This window comes from Rissa tridactyla, chromosome 3 (genome assembly GCF_028500815.1).
Source record: "Rissa tridactyla isolate bRisTri1 chromosome 3, bRisTri1.patW.cur.20221130, whole genome shotgun sequence".
Lineage (NCBI taxonomy): Eukaryota > Metazoa > Chordata > Aves > Charadriiformes > Laridae > Rissa > Rissa tridactyla.
In genome coordinates, this window is record NC_071468.1 from 16252124 (window position 1) to 16276031 (window position 23908).

At 43.2% G+C, this 23908-nt stretch overlaps 1 long non-coding RNA gene across 1 annotated transcript; it reads left to right on the forward strand.

The window, feature by feature from the left end:
- The first annotated feature begins 122 nt into the window (after positions 1–122).
- Positions 123–8870, forward strand: LOC128907189 (uncharacterized). The gene is made up of 3 exons (XR_008465509.1): positions 123–200; positions 1396–1448; positions 8757–8870. It is a non-coding gene; the product is annotated as an uncharacterized LOC128907189 (long non-coding RNA).
- Positions 8871–23908: the final 15038 nt, after the last annotated feature.

Sequence of the window (23908 nt, forward strand, 5' to 3'; positions counted from 1 at the left end):
CCCACGGCGGAAGCGAGGGCTCCCATTGGTGGCCGCGCCGCCGCACCGGAGCGGCGCGGACCAGCCGGCCGGCCGACCGCCCGCCAGCCGGGTGTCGCGGGTTCGAGCCCCGCTGCCGGCGGAGGGGGCAGGCAGCCCGCCCGGCTGCCTGCGGCTGGGTGCTCCAAGGGGGCGGCAGCAGCGGGGCTCCACCAGGCCAGGTGCGGGCTGTCTCCGCCTCAATCTCCTGGTCTGAGGCACGCGGAGGGGAGTTTGGGGGCGCGGGTGGGCCCGCGTGGGGGCGATGGGCCCGACCTGGCTTTTCCAGGCCATGGGGGGCCCGGCGGGCGGTGAGGCCCAGGGCCGGCCTCGGTCAGGCGGGCGAGCAGGCCGCGAGTGTGGGGCGTTAGCTCGGCTGGCTTTTACAGCTGAATCTGGTCCAGGTTTTCCCGGGCTGGAAGGTCCTTTGTTAAACTGGAGGGTGGCTCCGCGTTGAACAAAAGGGACGTTTAGGAGCAGCTCGCTGGCCTCGCTGGGGAGGGCGCTGAGGCTGGGCCTGGCGCTGGGAGGAAGGCTGCTGGCTTCAGGGAGAGACTGGAAGTCAGGAAGTTACAAAGATCTCGGGGAACCCCGTTGTCCAAATGCGCATATACGTCTGTGTGTGTGTAAAGCATTTACATAAAACTGACTAGAATTCATTTCAAAAGAGAAATGAGGGAGGAAAGAAAAATAATCCGCGGTTTCTCCTGTTACGTTTTAACATCCCATTTCCTTTGGTGACCTGTGATTTTTGTTCCTTAATTGCACAAAGAGCGTGAACAGCCACAGTGCTAAGCTCTGACTGCGCTACACGGCTTGTGTCGCTGCTGCGGTTACAATAAACAGTAATTGCAGTCCTCTATTCTCTATTTCATGGGGACGCGCTGAAAACCCAGAAGCTCCTGATAATGACTCACGACTTTAAGCTCGTTTTACTGAACTGCACAAACCTCAACATTGTGGCCAAACAAATAAACTGCAAAGTTTAGGGCAGATGTGCATGTAAGGGGACAAATTATGCAGGCTGTTCCAGTCTCCGCTAGCAACATGGGGAAATACTAGCCATAGGTTTTTTGACCACAAAAAGCACAATAGGCGCAAGGGAGAATGAAGAAACATGGCATAGAAATAAAAGTGTGGATGGGAGTTGAAGGGAGAAAAACTAGAATGAATTTCCCTGAGTCAGTAAAGCAGAAAATAATTGTTACTGTGGGGATCAACTCTGAAAAAGTCTGCAGTGATTAGACTGCCAAACTTCAATAAATTGCGACTTGTGGGTGTTATGTGGTCTAAACAATTCTGTTAAAGGGCTTTGCACCAACGAGTGGAGGCTATGAATAGTGGAAAGACTGAAGACTTTTTTTTTTTTCTTTCCAGAACTGCTCACAGAGTTTAGATGCTGCTGTGTCTGAGAACCTAGCTTCAGAAATGTAAGAGTTGTCTTTCAGAGAGGCCAATAATCAACAGCTCTGATTAAAGGTGATAGATGTATTGACAGAGCAATTATCGAAAACACAGAACCTAACTTGGAAGGAGTGCTTCGACGCTGTCTCAGGTTTTGGATAGCCGTTTATAACTGCAAAGTAGGGATTGCTTTTGGCAGTGTTTTACAGACACAGGGGATGTAAATATATGAAAATGAAAGGTATGGGTAGCGCAAACCCTGTAACATTTCACAAAACCATTGCTCGCCAAATTTGGATCCAGGTTTTCAAGTGGGACATGGATATTTTCTTTGTGAAGGAAGAGTCCCAATTTTGCTCTGTCCAGTCAGAAGCACCTTAGAGTTGCTTTTCAGAGGATTTTAATTTTGACTCAAATGTTCAGGATCTTTTATGTGTTTTTTGACACAAAAGCTGTCTTAGGATCTTGCCAGTGGCCAGTCATTAGCCTTGTTATTCACAATTTCTGCAGTTGAGCAAATGCGACAGAGCCAGATTAGAAAACAAACCCATTTTGGTATTTCTTTTTCCTTAACCCAGATGATTTCTGTGATCCAGGTTAGGATGCAGCTTCTAAAACTATTATATACGCACAACTTTGGAGGTGACAAACTGCAGCAGCCAGGGCAAAGACCAGAGAGAGGGATTTTGTAATTGGCCTTACCTCTGAAGAAAATGTGATGTGTCACTACGACAGTTATATACAGCCTGATGCACAATTCTACATAGCCTGTTCCTGGCTGCGATCTTAAGGATTTCATCTTCCCTGCCACCACCACCACCACCACCTATGGCCCCATGGTTGTGCTGCCACAGCTGTTTGTAACTCTGCGCTGGGGATCAAACCAATGCTTGGATTAAAAGCAGCACCGTTTTTAGTAACACATTTTTTCAACTAAGATCCGTTCGTTTTTCCAGTTTGCTGTGTGGCCTTACATACTGTTGTGCTGACACAGCTGTTGAAAATGCACCTTTTTTGGTGGCAAGACAGGATATGGGAATTCCTACTGTTTTTACTGGCTTGCCACCAAAAATGGGGGCCAGTATCTGAAACAACCCCCCAACTCCCCCGAAAGCAAGGCCAGTTGCTGAAATCTCAGCAATTAAAAAGAGAAGCTATTTCTGAGCCTCAGGGAATGTCTGATACCTATAGTTAGTGTGCTGCTTCGCCCTGTTGTTCTCCTCTCGTTGGAGAACAGAACATTCTCTTGACATGTTTGAAAAGTAACTTAGACCACTGCAGTTATTCATCTGTAATTTGTATTTGATGTATGTCCAAAACTGTATTTTTCAAGTGAGTTCCAGTGAATGCACTAATAGTAGAAATGTTTCAATAGGCTTTTTGTTTAGTGAAATAAAACGAACAGTTGTTTATCACTGTGTGGAGTGTTTGGTATGCAGCCAATAATAATTTAGTAGTTGGTAAGAATTCTGCTAAAATATACATACTTATCTTGCTTTCTTTTCTTGAGTTCTTGCTTTCTTCCATGCAAGAAATCATTCCAGCAGTCTTAATGGCCATTCCATCACTTGTAAGTGAAATCTGGAATGCTATAAAACCTCATTTACCCTTTCCTCAATCTCTCCTTGTATATCCTTGCTATATCCCCTGGACCACCTTAGATAATGTTTTTTTTAGCTTGGATTTAAGGCCATAAAAAGCTATGAAGCAATAATGTAAGTACTTCTGTGATGAAGTTTTTTCGTGCGGTTTTTCCTCAGGCCTTTTCCCCTCATCCAACCTGTATGTACATGATTAATGATCTCTCTTTGATCAAGCTTCTACATGCATCGCCACTGCAAGTTCTGCTTTGTATAGTTATGCTGAGGCATCTGGATTCCACATGTTAATTTCTTTAGGTTTTTTATATTGTGTCTTCCTTTACTTAAATGACAAACTGAACGAAAACAGTAGAAAAAGACCTTGCATTATATCTTAAAATATCATCCACGGAGATCTTGGCTTCTTGCAACTTCTACGAAGTTCATGGAAGTTCCAGCTGCTCAGCATCACTCAGGGTTAGATATTTGGTTTCCTGTTCTTCACATTAATGCTTTTATTCAGTCTAAAGCAGGTGCCATATTCTTATTTGCGAATGGATTTTTCTTTACTGGATAAGAAATTCAGATAAGAGTATTGAATTCATTAAAATTGTTATCTGTCACCATGACATACTACTGGTGGGCAAAAGAAGTTGGTCTTTCCAGCTAAAAGAAGCTTTGTACAGAATGCTGTGCATTATCATGCCAAGTTATGGATTTGATAGGAAACAACAGGACAAACTCTGATCTTAGTTATGCCGCTGTAAATCCAGAGTCATTCCATTTATTTCGGTGGATTTTTTTTTGTATCTGTAACAGCTTAATTAAGAGCAAGCTTTGGTGCTGAGATGATAATCCTCTTCTTGGACTAGGAGCAACATAAAGTCAGTGCAGTTACACAGGTCTAAGAGAGTGCTAATGAGGAGTTAGTTACGAGGCAATTATTACTGCCAGGAATGTTTAAAGAGCAAGATACAGTCACTTCTTTCAAAATAGCTTCAACCCAGCCCTCAGTAAAGTTAAGAAGGCATGGGCATGATGATGAAACATTCCGTTCTCGTGTGTGTATGGTCTAAACCAGTTTGGGATTTGTACTGATGCAAACTTCAATCACATGGGGTTATATTTTTCTTTGAAAGGGTATTTATGTGCACAAGGATGCAGATAGATCTTGAGTACAGTAAGATCTGAGGTCTCTGACATCTCACTGGCTTCTCAATCTCAGTACCCATGAGAACTGAGTCTGCAGTCAGAAGCTGTTCCTGCTCCTGGATGGGTTATAACATGCCAAACCATGTTTTCACTCCACAGCTCATGAAGGAGCACAAAACATTCTGCTCCTTTCTATGAGCTTTATGTTTTAAACAGCTTGGCTAATGGTTTTGCCAGGTTAAGCCATCCATAGTTAATTACATCAATGCTAATTTTCTATTTCTTTTGCACACAAGCATCTTATCAAGTGATTCGGGCTCATACTGTTTAACAGGATAATTAAATATTGGTGTCACTTGGTTGTTAAAATACAGTTCATGACAATTAAGGCTGTACGTGGACAGCAGGATTCCAGGGCCCTGTCCTGGTGCCTGTCCCAGACAAGTCACAGCTTCAAGTCAGGATGAGACCTGGGTGCCTGTTATTATCCTCGTTCCTGTTCCCCAGTGCCCTTACTCCTGTGAAAGGAAACACGCTCCAAACACGTCCCTGATCGGCGCTGCTGGGGAGCCTGCAGCCGTGGGCTCACCGTGATCCACACTTGCTATACATTTATAAAACCTTTCACAAGGGCAGCATTGTTTCCTACTTTGCTTTAACAATCAGAAAAAAAAAATAAACCTGTCATTTAATATTGTCTCATCTAATCTTACTGTACGGTAGGGAGTTTATGTATGTGCATGTCAGTAGCCATTACACTAGCAAGAGAGCCGTCCCTACGTATGGCTGTGTTTCCAGCCTGGCCTTAATAGAAACTGCCCTTTCATTTTCAGATGCTGTTCTGACAGTGTTCTTGTTAAGCTGTTTGCTTTTGATAGCTGGAAAGACGCATCCCTTCCTGCTAAGCGGTCAGTTTAGTCCCTTCAGCATAATAACGTATTGAAATTAACGTGCTGTCATGCAAGAGACATATGTTAGAGAGCAGACTCTATGCTGTCACAACATTGACTGTTGAGATTTGAGAATGAAATAGCAGTCCTCGTGATGGCCTTCGGGGAAAAGATGAGCACATCTGGTAGCCAGCTCATGACCAGGCATTTGAAGCACTCTGGAAGCAGACAGACACTCTGAGCATTAACTGCTCATAGATTTTCTATCACCATTACGTGCAGTTTCTGAGCATGCTTAAGACGGGGTTAGATCATCTGCTGGCACACGCTGGAAGCACATTGATTTCTTACATTAATCTTTAAATAGAAAAGCTTTTTATTTGATAGGCATGGCTGCCGGCTGGTTTACCTGTGCAATTCACGCCGGCATGGCTGATGTAATTGAAGAGTACAAACCACCAGAACAGGCAAGCGAGATTACATGCTTATAGCGATACCTTCCCAGGTCCTCTGGAGCAGTGTAACTGCACCTGGGGCAGAAGGGCTTTCGCCACGTGTAACTGAGTTGACTTCTAATTCTCAACTGTATGTCTCAGCCCAGATCACATGGGAATTCCCTCCTTCCCAGTTCAGCCTGCGGAAAGGAAGACATGAGCGGTTCCCAGTCCGCTGTAATGCTGGAGTTTGAACCTTCCTGGCAGGTGAACCCTGCCAACTTCTCGCTGAAGTGAGAGAGTAACACGCTCCCCCTTCCCCCAGTGCTGTTGTGAGAGCAGCAACGTGCGGCTGGTGGGAAACAGTAACTTTTGCTGTTTGCAAAGTAAATTCATGCCTGTCCCTAAAGTTGTGCGGCCTCATTCGAGTGGACTCTTGATTTAGCTGTGTCAGTAAAAGAGGCTGGTCATCCCAGCCACTTGTCATTGCCTTTTCCTAGGAATTAATGCCCTCTCATGATGTGTTTGCAGAGATGGTTGTGTGAGTGCCCCTTAACCCACTTCAATCAAACTGGGTTAGCAAAAACCTCCTACTTAATCCATTTAAGCTAAGTCTGGCTCAGGTTGACCAAAGTAGGTTAGGGGGTGTCCACACGCGCCACTCTGCAGGCAGATCTGAAGAGGTGGTAATTTCCACAAGAAGAAGTAGGACGGGCTGAGCAGGGGGAGTGGATCTGAATCAGCAACTTCTCCCATCCCCTCAGCGGCAGGCAGAAGAGGACGCCAGCCGCTGCGCCCCCCCACCCCCACCCCCCTACGCCTTGGGCAGCTCAGCTGGCAGGCTGAACTTGGGAAGCCACAGCGGTGCAGCTGTTTTCCCATACACCCCTTCCCGTTGTTACAACAGTAGAAAAACTTTGTGCGGAGCAGCTGTTGCCGAGAAGGCACAGCAGACTGAAGCCTCTGCAGGCTCCTCAGGCTCTCCTGTTCACGTGTTTGTCCTTGGTCAAGAGTCGGCGCCGGCAGAGGTCCAAATTATGGTCAAATCAGTGTCAAAGTGGATTCTCGGCATTTGCATTGCCAATTCCTGAAACAACTGCAAGCACATACATTCCTTTGATGTCTACAGCACGGCAGCTTTCTATAAAGGATGTGTGATGCAGAGCTTGTGTAGCTATCGGGCTCGCAGGCCCACATAATGCATCCGTAAGAGATGGGATCTGTGCTGGGAAGAGCTTCCTTACTTCCAACATGGTGCTGCTATTACAAACCTTGCAAGTTATTTACCTGGCCCTTTGGTTGGCTTGAGTCTGCAGAGAAATTTTAACCTCAAATCTGTAAGTTTAGCGTTTTCATAAGATTTGGAGTACATTAAACATATGAAAGCAGATGTAGGTAGTGTGTAGGAGTAGGGGCAGAGAAAATATATAAATTATATAGCAGGGCTGTGACTTTATATTAAAGGGATAACTACTAACAAGATTTGAAATGTGTCCTAACAATTGCATTCTTGCTGAGGTGGTTTTCTCTCTCCATTAGCAACTTTGACTGATTTTTTTTTTTTTTTTAACGTGTATGAAGTAAGTTAAAGGTTGAAGTGATCTTGGCAATTCAGGAATAAATGACTAAGTTCCCACTTCTTTCAGATGAGGCAGGAGTTTAGAGGTCACACAGATACCAGAAACACATATGCAAGGGAAGGGAACGAAGGAGGAAATATTCACTGCTGTCGTCATTTTAGGGCCTGGAGAAAGACAAGGAGCCTTCAGGCAATTCCCAGTGTGATGCTGACCCTCCTTCCTTGTCTCCCTTCCTCTTACCCACTCCTGGCTGGAGGGAGAGGATCTGGGAACGGTAGCTGCATGTTTTCTGAGGAATCTCTGCATCGGATCTCTATTTATAAGGATTCAGCCAATCTGTGTCCCCCTTATGCAGCACAAAGAGATGAGGCAGGGCGGTGCGTCTGCTCATACATATTTCAGATCCTTTTTCTTTTCCTTAGGGTTGTTTTCACTTTTATTTTAAAACAGTTAGGGTAAATCTGGCTGCCCTAAAGCTAGCTCCTCTTCTATATAGTTTACTCTTGTTGATTTAAAAACAAGAATCATGAGAAAGATTTGCCAGTGCAGCGTTTGCTATGAAAAATTTACATGCAGCTGCTTTGAACTAAATTCCCAGCAGAAGTGAAAGGATTTTGAGGCTTCCAGATCTTAGCAGACTACTGTTTTTTGCAGACAGAAATCTGTATGATATGTGCTTCTCCAGAGGTCCTTCGCAGCCAGCTAGGACTGCACTATCCTCCTCCTGTCCCGCTGAGACATATTATCAGCTTTTGGGAGGAGATCCTTCTGGACCTAAAAAGTTAATTAGCTTTGCGTGCGAACGTCTGCCACTGAAGTGACTGATTACTTTTTGGAGGAAAGGAAAAATCTTGTCTCCAGAGTTGAAAACAGCAAGAACATTCACATTTTTTTAAATCTTGAAGGTTATTTCTCTTCTGTGGGGCAACGCTCTTTTCCATATGTGGGGCAAATTTTCCAGCAGTTCTATTTCAGTTTCTGGAGTTGTAGGTTGAATCATAAATCTAGTCTTATAGATGGAGAATATGATCAGGAGTGTTTGAAGGCTGTTTGCAAATCAGATGCTGGTGATTTAGAGTAAGATAGTCTTACCCTGCCTGACTCCAGTTTCACAGAAGCTGAGAATCCATTGACATTGATAGTTTTTTTGGGTAATGAAACCATGATCTAATCCAGGGCCAGAGCGGTAAACAAGTGGTTTGCTGTTTAGACATGTAAGGTAACTAATGCAATTAAGGTAATGCAGGCCATTTACAGGTGAGGTGAAGATGTCTCCTGTGTTGACACAGGAACCTCCTCACTCCTCAGTGGCAATGCCAACTTCAACGTGTGGATGCTTTTTTCCTTAGGAGCAGGATCAATTTGATGCCCCATAAATCTTATTAGGTATTCTGTGCATTCCTCAGAGAAGTATCATGAGGGTTAATTATTTCTCTGCTCTGACTCAGACAGTGATTTTGTGCCAGAGGATTCTGGCAGTAAGTATAATCCTAGTGATACCCTCAGTGAGGAAACCATTGTTAACGATGTTGATGAGGAAGCGCTAATGGAAGCTGAACCAGAGCCTGATATAGAAATTAAGAGACCTAAGGCAAACAAAGGAAAGAGGTTGGAAACCTTGTTTGCTGCCTTCTCCAGTAAATCTTATGAGAAATAACTCTTTGCCTTCTTTCCCCTTCCCCCCCCATCCAAATGCAGGCTGCAGAATGGCTCTCCTGAGGCTGAGCTGTGCTAGAGGGAGGAAGGAGGTGCGCTGCTGAAGTGCTGGTGCCGATTGTCATTCCCCCGGGAAGATGTGCAGCAAGGAGCATGTTTCAAATAGAGTAAGTGTCTTTTCAGCAAAACCGGGCTGCCAGATGGGGGCTGAGGTCCTCGCTTTGCCCAGGCTCCAGCAAGGCATCGCTCCAGAGCCAGTCGGCACCGTGAATTATAAATACATTGGCTATGTTACTCTATTTAGGACCAGTGGCTCTGGAGATAGATGTTGCATGAATAAAACATATTTTCCGTACTGTTTTTCACTTATCGGCATTTTATAAACTCATAATGAGAGACCAGTGATATCTACCTGCTGTGTAACTGTGCTGTGAGGGGCGAAAGGGCTCCACGTGCCAGCACACAGCGCTAAGCACAACTTAGCCCTTAAAAAGTTTTCTGTGTCCCAAAGAGATTATTTTCCTCTCGTAGTCTCATGTGGTTTCCAAGGCCCAGTTTAAACACATACAATGACATAGGATAGATAGCTATTTTCCATACATGGCATTGGTTGTTCGGCAGGAAGCATTCATTCCTTTAAGACAGTACTGAAAGGGATTCTGTTCTGCACTCCAAAAGAGAATCAGGCAGGATTATCTTGGGTCACATCCTTCTTCTATTAGTCAAACGGTGAAACCAGACATCTGAGTTGTTTCAGTCTGCGACCTTACCCCGTGCTTCCTGACAGATCTCACAGCTTTTCAGTTGTCCCTAGTTTATATGCAGGATTCTTCAGTCCCCCTGGCAATCTGCATTCTTTCTCGAGCTTTTTCCTGGTATCTTGGGCCCTTGGGAGATCACGGCCTCGCCTTGGCTTCTATGTGGCTGCATAGATAACCACTCCAGTAATTCACTGCCTTCGTCTGGGTCCCTCCGTGGAACAGGCTTAAAAGTATTCATGGCCTTCGATGTTTCTTGACGCTGTTCAACCTATGCAGTGTTCTTTCAACGTGGATTCTTCCTGGATGCCTCCAGCAGCAGAACAGCAGGCTCCACCATTTCCTGACACTGTGGCCCTTTATAGCAACCAGCAGTTTACACATTTGTCATTCAACTCACAATCTGCTTCACTGTTTCTGGCATCTTACGATTGCTCTCTCATTTCTTAACACGCTATAGCCTTCTTCAGGCTCAGCAGCTGCTCCAAGAAGGTTCCTAAGGCTGGTGAGCTTTTTGCTGAAAACATTTTTCAGATTCCTCCTCATGCTCTCTAGCAATGAGTTTCTTTTCTATTTTGTGATATAATATGGTTTTCCTTGGCGTGTTTCTAATTGCTTCTTCATTTACCTTTTTCAGTCCCTGATCTCTAGCAGCATGTGTTATTCCCCATAATCTGGACACTCTGTGACTGTATTATTTCAAACATCCTTGCAGCTATACCCAGCAGTTGTATCCCTTCTTGATGCGATTGCATTCAGTAACATTCCCTGGTGTTAGATGACTGTCTTTTGTGTCCCCAGCAATTCTCAGCCTTCTCTGGTTTTCATTGTCATCCTGAGGCTTGCATCTCGTAGCATTGTGAGGCTTTCTCAGGCAGCGCTGTCACGATGATGTCTCCTCTGGTTTTCTATATCACCGTGGGACCTTTCTTGACATACATATCTTATTCAACTTCCCGTACGTTCCACAGCACTATGCAGGCTTTTCCTACATCCTCAGCAACTTTCGTGGTACTCTTATGTCCCCTGGCTGTTATCTGGCTCTCTTTGATCTTTCCCAGCTGAATCGCAGCACTCTCTTAATATCCCTCTCTATATCCTCTATGATCTTCACAGGCACCTCTGGCTTGCTAATGGTTATTTCCACATTCTTTTTTAAGTTTGACTGAAAACATTTTCGCTCATCTACAAACGTTCAGAATCATGCAGCCAAAAAGGCCTTCCTGGTAAAGTAGCGGTTCAAGCATTCACTTTGTTTCTCTGACAGCGTTTTTAAAAAGAAAATACATAGCTGTCTTAATGAATTTTGAGAATAGGAGATTGTTACAGCATTTGCAGAAATGTATATGAGCGGTCTGAGGCTCTTTTACTAAGTGACTGAAGTAAGGTAAGGATCATACCATGGTGAGCTTGCCCCGTGTGTAAAGCCCCTGCAGAGAAGACGACTGGCAACTCTGTAAAAATGTGATGCATAATAGCAGTGCTTTTCCTTCCCTTTAATAAGATGCATATCACTGTTCAATGCAAATTCACCCAGTAATATTTGTAAAGTACTTGAAACATTTGGGTGATGGGTACTGTGGAAGTTCAGACCGTTGCTATTCATACATTAGATATATTTACCCGTAATGATTAATAAGAAAATCCTGAGTTGGATCTGATAAAGCAATGTTTACTTGCCTGATAGCTGGCCTCAAAACCTGTTTGAGGTTCGAAGTTTCAAAACAGAAAGAAACATGCTGAAGATTATGAAGCTGTAGAATTGGCTTCATTCAAATATCACCTCTTTTGAAAATATGCAAGCATGAAATAATACAAGTTACGTTTCTTATAAGCTATTCATGTCGTAGCATCATCATCAGACTCATCTCTGCTGGTATAATGTAAGCCAACTGCATCCATTCTGCGTGGATATCATCATAGAGTGAATATTTCTTCTTCATAAAAATTCTGACCCTCAAGCGTGTTCGTCTAATTTGACTCTCTCCGTGTCCCCAGTGCTTTGATTGCAGTAAGAATCCTAAAATAAGTTTGTTTCTGTCGTTGGTCTTGTGCAAACATGCGCACTCATTCCTGGTTTCCACTTACAAAGATGACAAAAAAATCCACGTGATAAAAACCGTACAGCAGTGCATTACAGTTTTATTTAGTTCCTTAGTCAGCCATGCTTTTAGTTATACCCAGCAGCAGACGCCATGTTTAACTGTGCAAGGGCTACATGCTTATGTGCTTACTTTATTTCCTTTGCTGCTGAAGTTCTAAGGCAATCAACAGCACTTTAAATAGGGATTTATTACCGCTTACGTACCACTGAACTGCAGTGGAGGCAGGATAGAAATGTTACCGAGTACAGTGGGGTCAGTTTCTTTTTGCGTGAAAGGACTGTTTAGCAGAAGGGGAAGAAGCTGAACCTGGTGCCAGCTATTTTTGCACTAGCCAAGTCCTGTCATCAAAACCGCACGGGGGCTGCGCTAACTTAACTCTGCAGTAGGGTAAGGTTAACTTAAACTTCCAGATGTGCGCTTCCACAGACCCCTGGTCCTTCCCTTCCCCTCTCTTCGCTTCGCTCCCCACAGCCCCTTCTGGGACAAGTGCAAAAGCCATCTCAGCCAGGTGGACATCATCAGGTGAAGTCTGCGACGGTTGTGACTGCTCCGGAGAACTGAATTCAGGAAGTGATCCAAGTTCAGCCATGGCCTAACTGGGTATAAATTTTTTTTTAACGTGAAAGCTGAGCTGGACCCGGCAGCTTTTAAAACCTGAAGATTTGAGGGGAAAGGAAAAACAAAAAATGTTGAATATAGTCTAGATTACTTTTGCATCAGATAGATGTTTCTTTTATTGTTTTTCCATGGTAGGAATTTCCCTGGCGTGAAGGATTCCCCTGTGGGTGCAGAGCGGGCACAACTACCTTCTTTCCAGGTACAGGCTATCCTCACGGAGCCTGGAGAATAACCATGGAATAATTCAGGCTCGAATGGACCTCTGGAGGTAATTTGGTCTAACCTCCATTCCAAGTAGGGCCAAGTAGATGAGGCTGCTCTCTGATAATCCCTCTCTGATAGATGGCCCATGGCGAAAGTAAAGCCTTCAGGTTTATATTAGAAAAGCATTTCTTAAACTTCTTGTGAGCGTAAAGCTCTCCTGAATCATTTGTCTTCCCAAGATTTTCCTGAGTGCAGCACTTCTGCCCAGACTAGGGAGCAGCTAACTTCTGCTAACTGATAGCAACAGCTCAAATTCCTCCAAGGTGAGGGAGTGAGAATTGATTGTAATTTACCCGTTTGAAGTGTGAAGATCCATTTCTTTGCCTTGGAAGAACTGCACTGCAGTGAGCAGTTAGATGAGCTTGCATAAGTACTTGCAGCCAGTTCTCATGCCCATATCCTGCAGGAAACGAGCAGCATCTAGTAAGTAGATTAATTGCTGTTCTCTGTCTTGTTTTTTTACTATATTTTTTTGTTCTTTCTGTAATTTACCTGAATTTATGGTTCATATGTCTTAGTTCAGAAGGAAAGGAATTTTTCTCTCTCTTAAATGTATCAAAGTCCTTCTCATTCTTTTTCATTGGAAAGGATTCTCTGAGCTGTATTTGGCCTCGCACTGGATACGTATCAGAATCAGAGAACTGCTGGTTAACAAGCAGATTGAACACGGGCATTGCAAAATTAAGTTTTCTATTGCTTTTGCTGTGTAGTTTGCTGCATGGTTGATGTAGCAGCATTACCTCTAGCAATGCTCCTTCTCTCTTTAGCCTCTGTATTGATATTTCTCCCAATAAGTGAGAAATCTATTTTTGTGAGCATCTTGTGACAACCGGCTCAAGTGACATAAGCCACTGAACAGCTATTGAACAAATCTAGGCTAGATTCAGAATAGTAAATTAGAGGGAGAAGTCTCCACATTCAAATAGCGACAACAGATTAATCTGGACCAAATTTTTACCCTCCAGCTTCTACTTTGTGTGACAACTGTCCACTTAAAACAGCGTGGAAATGAGAAAGAAAGGAAGCTGTGACAGTACCTTCAGTCCCCCTGCGGAAGGTGTTGGTTCACCCCTAATGCATAATGCACAGCCTCTCCGAAATACACATCCCATCAGTTCTCAGTATCCGCAATGTTATAAAGCAGTTCGGAAAAGAAAGGGCAGAATAACTTCTCCAAATGCAGCTAGAGAGAGAAGTTTGAGAGAGCACTGGATATAATTACCTGAGCTGGAGTCCAGCCAGGAGAATGCTGAGCTAAGGAATAGTAAAGTCCTGACTCTGCACAAGGGATCCAGACAAATTTAAAAGAAACTGCAATAACAGAAGTGGGATTTGAGCATCTGGGAAGACGTTTGAGAGAGTGAATGAATACAAACTAAGGCCTCTAGGGAGTCTGACAGGAAACAAAAGGAGCAAAATCCAGAACAGAGGAGTGTAATGGTAATATATGGGGCACTGACTGTCTTATACTCAGTGCTACCTGGTAAAATGGTATCTTGTACATGATCTAAGGGAACCTACTCCTCTGAGTTCATTTAACCCTCTACCCAAGCCAAACTACACGAACAAGGATGAAAATACGCCAAGTTACCTCTGTTGTGTTCTTAAATAGCGATGAATAAGAACTGAGTCAGACCTGATAAATATGGTAAATCTTTAACGTAACACCAGGTTAATTAGCCACCGTTAAAGGAAAGCTTGTGCAGGAAGAAGGATTTCTCTCTGTTGGGCTGCTCCCCAGCTAAGGAGACCCGGTCTCAGCTGGAAAGATTTTACCTTTAATCCCACATTCCTTAAACGGTAGTTATTCTAGCAGTTGGCCACTGTTTCTTGCCAGCACTGGTATCAAACAAGCATTTCAATTTTCCTTCACTCATACTCTTTCACAAAGTCTTCACAACTCCAGAATCAGCAAACCGATATACCCAACGGAAGGATAACAAGGGGTCTGCTATTGACTGCCTTTCATTTTAAGGTCTTATTCTGTTTTTCTTTGTATTTGCTGGGAGCTAAAAGCATACTTGGGCAGCGACCATTGATCAGACCACGCACAAAGCTTTTCGGTGCTTCTGAACTGTTCTCATTCAGGCACTCTAAATGGTTTATAAGGTTTGCCAAAGAGAACTGGTTTAAAAAGGAATGCAAATGAAAAAGCGGAGAGCTGATGGATGAGGGCAGGGAAGGTGGTCCAGAAGGTGATGTTAAAAAAAGAAAAAGAAAAAAAAAAAAGGCTGCAGGGAAGGTGGAACATGAGGAAATCCAAGTGGGGTAATGTCCGGGATTTGAAACTGTGCATTCTTCACACTGGCAGGTTTGTTCTTACTTTCCCTTAGCTCTTTCTTTTTCCACATTCCTTTTCCCCCAGCTCATTTGGTTTATGCCAAGAGGCTTATTTGTCTTTCCTGGCTTATTTGTAGTGCATCTGGATTTAGGCATCCTGATAAATCAGTTCATCTGAAGACTGTGATCTAAAAATGAATGTTGGGATGGATGTTGAGCTAATTTAAACTGATATACATCTGATGAAGTGAAGTTCAGCCATGTAAAATTCCACTGCTTGAGCAAATGCATGAACAATGAACATTATTCCCCTTCAGTGTGTCAGAAAAAGAAATCATCTGCTTCTTCCAAAGAGATTCTTTTAAATTTGAAACACGTACCTATAAATGTCTGTATTTTGCAGTTTTGAAAATCTAAGCATGGAAATGTATTATGTTAACACATACCACACTTCAAGAGATTTTCTTCTACTGAGCACATTATTTTTGAGAGGTGGTAAACCTTTCGTTAGTTTTATCTGCCTGAATGTATTGGTTTAATTGTGTTTTATTTGTTTCTATAATATCTTGTCTGCTTACTGTGCTTTAGCAGACAAATGTAAGCCGGGGTCGGAGTGCAAGCTCAGACAACAGTCTGCAATTTTCAGCACCCTGCAGGATTCGACATTCCATTAATATTTTTTGGTTTTATTTTATTATTAAACACAGAATGAAAGCATCATAGAACTGATTCATCTTGGTCACTGTTCTTATTTGACTGGGTTGGAATTGAAAAAAATATATTTCAGAGACAGCTTTGCTTCTGATCTTAGGGAAAGCACTGATGGGAATTAGTTAGGCGCTGCTACTTTTAAAAAAAAGGCAGATAATTAGAATCCAAATTTTAATCATGCTGCCTTTGAAAGCAAAACAAAATCAGTAACAATCTGAAATCATGTCCCTTGCCACTCTTCACTTTAGTCAGAGGATGCCCAATTCCCACTAACGCCAAGAGCATTACTCCATGTTGAGAGATGAGCTCTGGTGAATTTTGCTGCAGCAGCTACAGAAGACTTTGCCCCAGGCTTCCCACCCTGCTGCTTTGCTGGAGGTTATCGCCACCCGAGCAACGCTGGCAGAAAAGAGTATGTCACACCTCAGTTTCTTCATGGAAAGCCTGGTCGTCTACTTACATTCACCTCGACTGGATTCTCAGCTGGATTTGCACCGATCCCCCCACGGAGGTGGAAGCACAGGCTTCCCACTCGGCCGTTGGGTGGAAACCTCCAGGAGAAGGACAGGGCAGCCCGGCGTGGTGGCTCTTGAGGCTACCACAGCCGTACTCATCTGTCAGTGCTGGGGAGGTGTCAGCTCACCCGTGTATGACAACTGCGTGGCAACAGAGAATTAGGCAAGAAAGAGATCAGGGACTTGAACAGCAAAATAATCAAGAATACACAAGTATAGAAATAAGAGAAGGGCAAGATCCAAACAAAAATTCACATGATGAGTGAAATGATAATTTATTGGAGAGCTACAACTCCGCATCTTCCTTTTCTAACAAATATTTTTCTTTCACTTCATGCTACAGTCTGTGTTCTGTTGATTTCCTTCATTAAAAAGGCAAAAAAAACCCCAGGGACAGACACTGGATGAGCTGGGGACTTGGCAGTAGGAAATGGAGACTTTCAGCGGTACATCAGTAGTTGCAGTGCTGTCTGGATGGGTTTTGATTGTGTTACCAGCTAATGCTGTTTAGTGTCTTCTGTGAAATGGCTCACTGATGTCAGAGCAGATCCTAGTGACAGCTAATGCTGCTTTGCCACTTCCTGGGCAGTCAGAGCAGAAAGGACAGAGGATGAGCAACCAGTGGACACCCGAGTTATAAAACTGTTTTCAAAATGACAAAAGATAAGTCAAGTGGGACGAGTAATGGGGATAAGCAGAAAAGATTTGTGCTTTTATTGCCACATGCATGAGGGCCAGGTGGCACCACACCGGTGGTGCTTAGGCCTTTCGTTATCTCTAAAGGTACGAGAATGACACTCAGAATAGAAGTGCAAGCACACTGTGGCCGTCACGGGATCTACCACCTGCCATTAGAGTAAAAAGCTATCATCAACTTCAAATGTTTGGAGTTCAAAGATACAGGCATGCCAGCCCTAACTTACCTGATACTAGTTCTCATCCTTTAGTCCAGCTGGAGACCCAATGTTTAGACATCTAATTTCTTAATTCATTATTCACCTTAACTCTGACTACAAGCAAAACAAAACACATTTGTCCAGCAAACTGTGTGCAATCGCTCTGGGAACTGCTGAGCTCCTGCCTTTTTGGTGTGCTATTGAAAATCAAATTATATAGCTTTAGCAACAGAACTATAATTAGGGTCAATGGAAAACTGCGGGTAGGATAATATTGTGGATTCTGCAATTTTTGTCATGTTGCTCCATAATATGCCAGAACCCAGTAGTTTTATTGCTCCACAGTTCATTAACACTGTCAGTGAAACATCCCCTGCTTCCTGACGTGGAACTGGCCCTTCTGTGAGCACGTTGCCAAGGCTGGCCTCAATTTACAGTCATCCGCAAATGGGGCCCAACCGTGCCCCTCCTGGAGTCGATGGCAAAGCTCCTCTCAACTTCTGTAGGAGCTGGGCAGGCCCAGGCAGGGAAAATAGGGATGGATAAGGAAGATGATAGAGCAGAGCGGAGGAGAAAAGAAGGCAGGCTATCGTGTTTCATTCTAACCTCTCCAGTTATCGCTGGATCTCATACTGATATCACCAGGAGGTTTGTTCATAGATTAAAATTATGTTGTAACTAAAATTTAATCAGTACTTATTTTCCTGTTCTCCATCACACTAAGAAAATCTCTCCTCTAGGCTACTGCTGCTTCTGCCTCTGGGCTCTTAAGTTTTCCTCCTCAGATTTTCTTCTGCTTATCCGTCATCCCCCCCGCCCCATCTTTCTTTCAGCCGTTTCCAGGGGGAGGCCTCTCAGGGGGGCTTCATTCTCTCCCCTTGCACCATTCCAACCCCCAAAATAATCAGCTGTGGGCAGGCTCATTACTGACTGTGATGTGCCATTGCTGGCCCTCACAGCCAGGAGAATACACCTCCTGAGATCATTCTTTCAGGGTGTCAGCAAACTCAGGCAAATGTCATAAGACTGATATCATAGTTGGGAGGCTGCCCAGAAAAAGTTTTTATTAAAAAAAAAATTGAAAACTACAATAATCAAGTTTTAGCTCTTGTGGCTATAGAGGTGGTCTGAAGACGTAATACAGGTTCAAATAATTACAAAGATAATGCAAGATCAGGCGCACACTTCATTCCTTGTGACAGAAGAGGGAAATAAAAATGAAGAAGGAAGAAAAAAAGTGAGCTAATTGTGGAAAAGAAGCACAGAAACAGAGGAGGTGGAAAGGAAAACAGGAATGGAGAAATACAGAATGCTCTCATTTTTATTGAAAAAGTGTGAAACAAACAAACAAAGAAGAAACAGAAGCCTAAGGAGTGAAGAAGAAAAAAAAGGAGGAAGAGAAGTAAGACTAGCAAGATAAGCTGGGGGTTGGCTGAATTAAATTTGAGCACTGCAGCAAAAAGTTTCAGCTATTGAATTACAGTCCAGATTCTTTAGATTGCAAAGTTGTCCGTGAAGAGACTGGCTTTCTCCTGTGTTTACACAACACCCACCGACTTAGGGACTACCGCCATACAAATACTTACTAATGCTAATAATAAAAGGTTGAAGTAATTCCTGTGCGGCAGATGACTTGGAGGAACCTCTGCATGAGGTGGCAGAAATAGAGACTATAAAAATGCAAGTGGTCAAAGCAGCCGAGCAGCGGTTGCGAGGTCAACCGCTTGTATTTCCTATTTTCTGAACGCGTTGACATTACAAATTCCTTTCAAACTAGTTTTTATGCACACACGCACATATATAAATATAAAATAATTTCTTAGCTTCTCATGGAAAGAAAGTTGATGTCCTTTCACATGTTACCGCATTTAGTCCCCTTCGTTTCACTGGAACGGCTGGAATTCCAGACCCACAGTTTGAAGCAGAGGTCCACGGTCAACTCTTACTATGTAGAATTGTATCATCCTCTGTGCGGGCTGCAAGGAGGCAAGGCGTTCACTTTTTTTAGTGGATCTCAGTAGGAAAAATAGAAAAATACTGCAAGTCAGAAATTCTGGGTTCTGTTACAGATTCTGGGAGGAACACGCCTAGGCACAGAGTCACCTCTTAACACAACTTTGAAGTGTTCAGCTCCTACTCCCTCTAGCTTTTCCTTCTTACAGTCCCAATTTCTCCACCTCTTACCCTTACATCTCCTTGTCTCCGTCCCTGCTTCTCAGTCTCCTTTCAGCTTCACAGTTTTAGTCCTCACCATTGCCACGTTCCAGCTGCCAGGAGCTCCTTCTCCTAGTCCTTGTCCCAGGTTCCCCTGCTTCCGAGCTCCATGGGTCTGTCCCTGGTAGTCCAGGTAGCCCCTGGTACCTCGCCACAGGGCTGCTCCCCCTGCTCTCACCCAGCTCTCTGTCACACCACACAAGTTTAATCCGAACCTGTCCATTCTTGACTGAATGAGTGCAAAGCAATTTTCAGAGGTTTGGCCAAATTGGGAGGCTCGTCGTATGAACAGCAAAGTGTGCCTCCTTGATATTGGCATTCATGATCCTTTCCTCCTTCAGAGTAAGGATGGGCTAGGATTTCTAAAAAAAACCCGTATGTGAACGTTTTTAAGGCAAAATGATATCCTTCTGTCTTGCCTGGGTTACTTTGGCTTTATCCAAAAGTATTCAGGTGAGGTGGATACCCAAAATGGTAACTTTCAGCCACCATAGTTTGTACTTCCTAATATTGTAAGTAGCTGAAAACAGTGACTTAAATGGAGATTGTAAAAACCTCAGCTACAGGAAGCCTTATCATCGTTAGCCATAATGTCACAACCTACTGTATAAAATAGCCACATCGACTTTGCAAATTCCGACCAAAGACCTTGGTTGCCCTTAAACACATTTACAGTCTCTCAGCCTTCCTAGGAGGGGGAAATTATTACCGTGCAGGCAGAAATGGAGGCACAGAGGCATCGGAGGGTGGTTTCGGAGTACCACGGGGGGAACAGGAGGGAGGAACAGATCCCACGTTACCCTGAATTCCCTCATACCCTAAATATCATCATTCTCTTCCCGCGGTGTCAACTGATTTATCGAATTAGCAGCAACTGAAGCACAGCGTGTGCATTACAGGTGTGCCAGGGAAGGCAGTCATCAGCGAGGGCTTCTTGTGCTGTACCTGCTATAGACTGGACACACAGCTCTTCTCCCAAAGACTTTTATAATCTAGGATGGTGTTTGCTGTTGTATCAGTTATGCCAACAATTAATTCGTGCATGACAGAGCCCAGCCTACTCAAAGATCCTTATGACTTGCAGGATCATGGCTCAAGAAAGTAAGTTAATAATTAACTCATGACAGTTTTTGCTGACTTCACCTCACCGGCTTATTTATCTTTTAGCACATGATCACGGCTGTCACTGATTTACATATGAAACATAGGAAAGTTTTTTTTTTTTTGCTCAGGATACTGACGTCCCAAGGCTATGTGTGTGTACATAAAATGTATGTAAAAGAGAGGAGCTCTGTTTTCCAAGTGTGAAAAGGAAGTTGTTCTAACGTGAGACATACGTCATTGGCATCCCTTTCCCTTTGTTCCCAAACATGGTAAAGAGCAATAAAGCTGTTGGTGGACTATAACGTGACATCATGTAAGAATGCACAGTTCTCCTTTTTTTTATGCATATAACAATCTTAGTGTGGGCATCCAGAGAATTAATGGTTACAAAATACTGAGCAACAGCAATGTATAAAAGGTAAATGACACATAGCAAAGGAATCTCAATTCTTCAAATCACATAGCACACGAAACCATTCTGGTCTGTGACAACTACACCACTAGATTTTTTCCATGTTTATCCAAAGTAGCTTAGTAAGCATATCATGCATGCCATTCACTAAGTCTGTGTACCAAAATACAGAGTATGATGACCCTAAGCAATGTCTGCAGGGCTTGTGAGCTTGTCAGAAAGGAGGACTGGCTGATGTTGCTGCTGCTGGGAAGTATTTATTTCAATTAATTTTTGTGAGAGAAGCGACAGAAATAGCTCCCATTCTACTACAGCTATTCAACTGTTATTTTGGTGGAATTATACCTGTGTAACTTTCTTATAAAAAGAGGTAGGAGTTGTGCACATGTTCTGTGAGCTAATGAGACTTCAGAAAAGGTTGTCAAGAATGGCACAAGGCATATCTATTATTTTCAATTCAGAACTAACCCATTTATCTTTTCTGTTTGCTAAAAAGGGCAATTTCAGGGTTTTTCTGGTGACTGGAAAAAAATGTAATGCTAGATGCAGGCTTCCTTCTGTCCCATATGTCTTAAGTGTACAAAGCTTTTTTTAGAGAATAGCTTTCTTTCAGGGCAAACCAGTCCTTACTAAAAATAATTCTTATGAGATCAGATAAAATGAGAGGAATGTTGCTGGCAGATCCTGGTGCCTTATTTACAAAAAAAAAAATAAAATAAGGCTAAAGCAGCCTAACCCAGGCCTATAACACAAGGAGCGAGCTGAAGACCCTTTCCTGTTGCCCGGGGCTGTGGTTCACAGCCCGAGGCCTATGTTGGTGGCTGTGGTCAGAGGATGCCAAGGGCCCGTACAGTCTGCCCCAGCCCCTGGGACTGCCCCACGGAGACGGGCACGGCCACACGCTGGGATGTTTGAAAAGGCACAGGGACAATCTGCAGGCCCATCTGGGGACCTGCAGCCACGAAGCACAAGCGCATCCCTTAGATTAGCAGGACCTACTGCGATACGCATCTGTTTAAATTTAAAAGTTCAGGTCTAGTTACAACAGAGCTAGAAATACAGAGTGGGCTGGCTACGTGCACAGAGGTGATCCTCCCTCCGGCAGGTCTTGGGGTTGCATCCAGTATGAAAGTAAAACTTAGATGGCTTTTGAGTGTTAATGTCCTCTTAACTTTGAACTTCACAGTTCTGTCTTCTCTTTCTTCATACGAATGTCTTCTCTCAAGCCTTTAGTATTGAATGGTGACAGACCTCTCCTAATTTCTGGTGTTGTGTATTATTTTCCATCTTTTTAGCCCATTATTGAGGTAGAGTGCACGCCCCTGAGGCAGGGGCTTGCGTCGTCTATTAAAAGAAAATGCTCAGTAATTATTTATGATTCGTTTGTGGGACGGGATTGCAGCACTTGCGTACATTATTTAACAACAGATATGGACCACAACTGTTAAGCAGGCAGAAAGATCCATACTGTCAGGAAGACTGAAGGTGATTTTGCAGATTGCAGGTGTTGTCAAATACCTAGATCAGTAGACAAATTTACTGCACATGTATGTTCAAGTCAAGCCAAAGGTTACTAGTCACCTCTTAGTTGCTTATATATTTGTTCGCACAAAGCATTGTGAATTGCTTATCCACACAGTTACCCAAACTGCATCAAACCAGCTTACGTGTCATTATGTGGTCTGTTTTTGCATCTAGCTTTCTTTACTCTTCATTTAAGAGGAAACCTGAAAGGTCTGAGAGGGGTTTGGGTCTTATTCTCCAAATAATGTATTTCCTCATAAAGAATTCATTGACTTACTGTGTTAGAAAACTGTCCCTCGATCAGGTTAATTTTATTTTCAAACTGGAAGAAGAACCCCAGGATCCAGTTGTTCATTTATAATTCAGCACTAAGCTAAAGAAACAAGAGCAGAAAATGCACAGTTGTAAATCACGCTAGCAGCCACAGAACAGCATAATGCCGAGCAGCCATTTTAGGTCTTCGCTTGCTTTATACCCTTTCCACATAATGAAGCCTGTTAAATGAATCCTTATGGGAATCATTCATGAGGTTTGTGTTTTGTATATGAATTTCCAAGTACAAGAGATTAATTTTGCAAAGTAAATGGTCTGTATTCTGTAAGAATTTGTTCAAGGTACTTTTTTTTTGGAAAGGCTTCTTGTTTTCTAGGTGTAACAATAGTATTATCCCTTTACTAAAATGTAAACCCATTCTGTCTGGAAAAAAAAGAGAAATAGATTTCAGTGGGATTATTTCAGTGGTGGCAAACGCAATTCCTGGTGTATTTTATTCAGAAGGATTCCCAGAATTTCTATACATGGACTGGATCCTACCTTCTCTATTACAGAAATCTCTGAAAGAAACAAACTGTTGCTGTTTCATTCCAGTCTTGTAAGTGAAGCTCTAACACAGGATGGAGTAGAGGCTCTACCTAGTAAATGTGTGTAATTCTAGCCCACTTTTTTCCTAATGCTTTGTTGATGAAATTAGCACTCACTCTTTTCTCAAAATTTGCTTGTGGACAGATGTATTATTTTTCTCAGTGAGAAATAATCCAGGTGTCCAATCAACCCAAAGGTTGTGCATTCATTATTTCTATTTAAGTCAATTAGAACGGTGCAGATGCCTCTTCTATTTGATGATTTGCTTCCAGAGAAAGATTAGAGAATTAATTAAAATACACAATCTAATTGAACAGAAATCGTAAGATTTTGTTTCTAGGAAACAACTCATGAGTACAGATGAATCTAAAGTTGTGCATTTACATCTAAGTATAGAACGTATCATTTCAAGCCGCTCCACCAAAGTTTGAGTCTGAGGTTTAGTTTTCAGACTGCGAGTCTAATTTAGTTTCAGAATGGAGAGCACAGCTTAAGATTCCCAACACCCAGAGACCTGGGTGGGGGCGTAGGGGGGGAAACATGTGATTTTGGTTTCAGTTAATTTTAGTTTTATTTCTGTTTATGAGATCAGTTGTCTATTTCTAAAAGTGTTTTCATTTTGGCAGACTCCTCAAATGAAAGGCTTATTTCGAGACATTTCCTGTTGAGTAACTGGTGTTGCTGCTGCTGAGAGGTAAAGGAAGACATATACAATGCTGAAGGGAACGTATGGTAGTGTCATGGTAATGACAGGCATGAAACCAAAGACTGCCAAGATCTTTCCTTCCATCACAGAGGAGCTTAACAGGCAGTGCAGAGGGAGAACACAGTATATAGCATTAGCAGATCTATCCCTCCAACATTTTGGGTGAGCTCTACTAGCCATGTATTATGAACATGGATTATGATTTGTGTTTCACGTGATCGTAGCT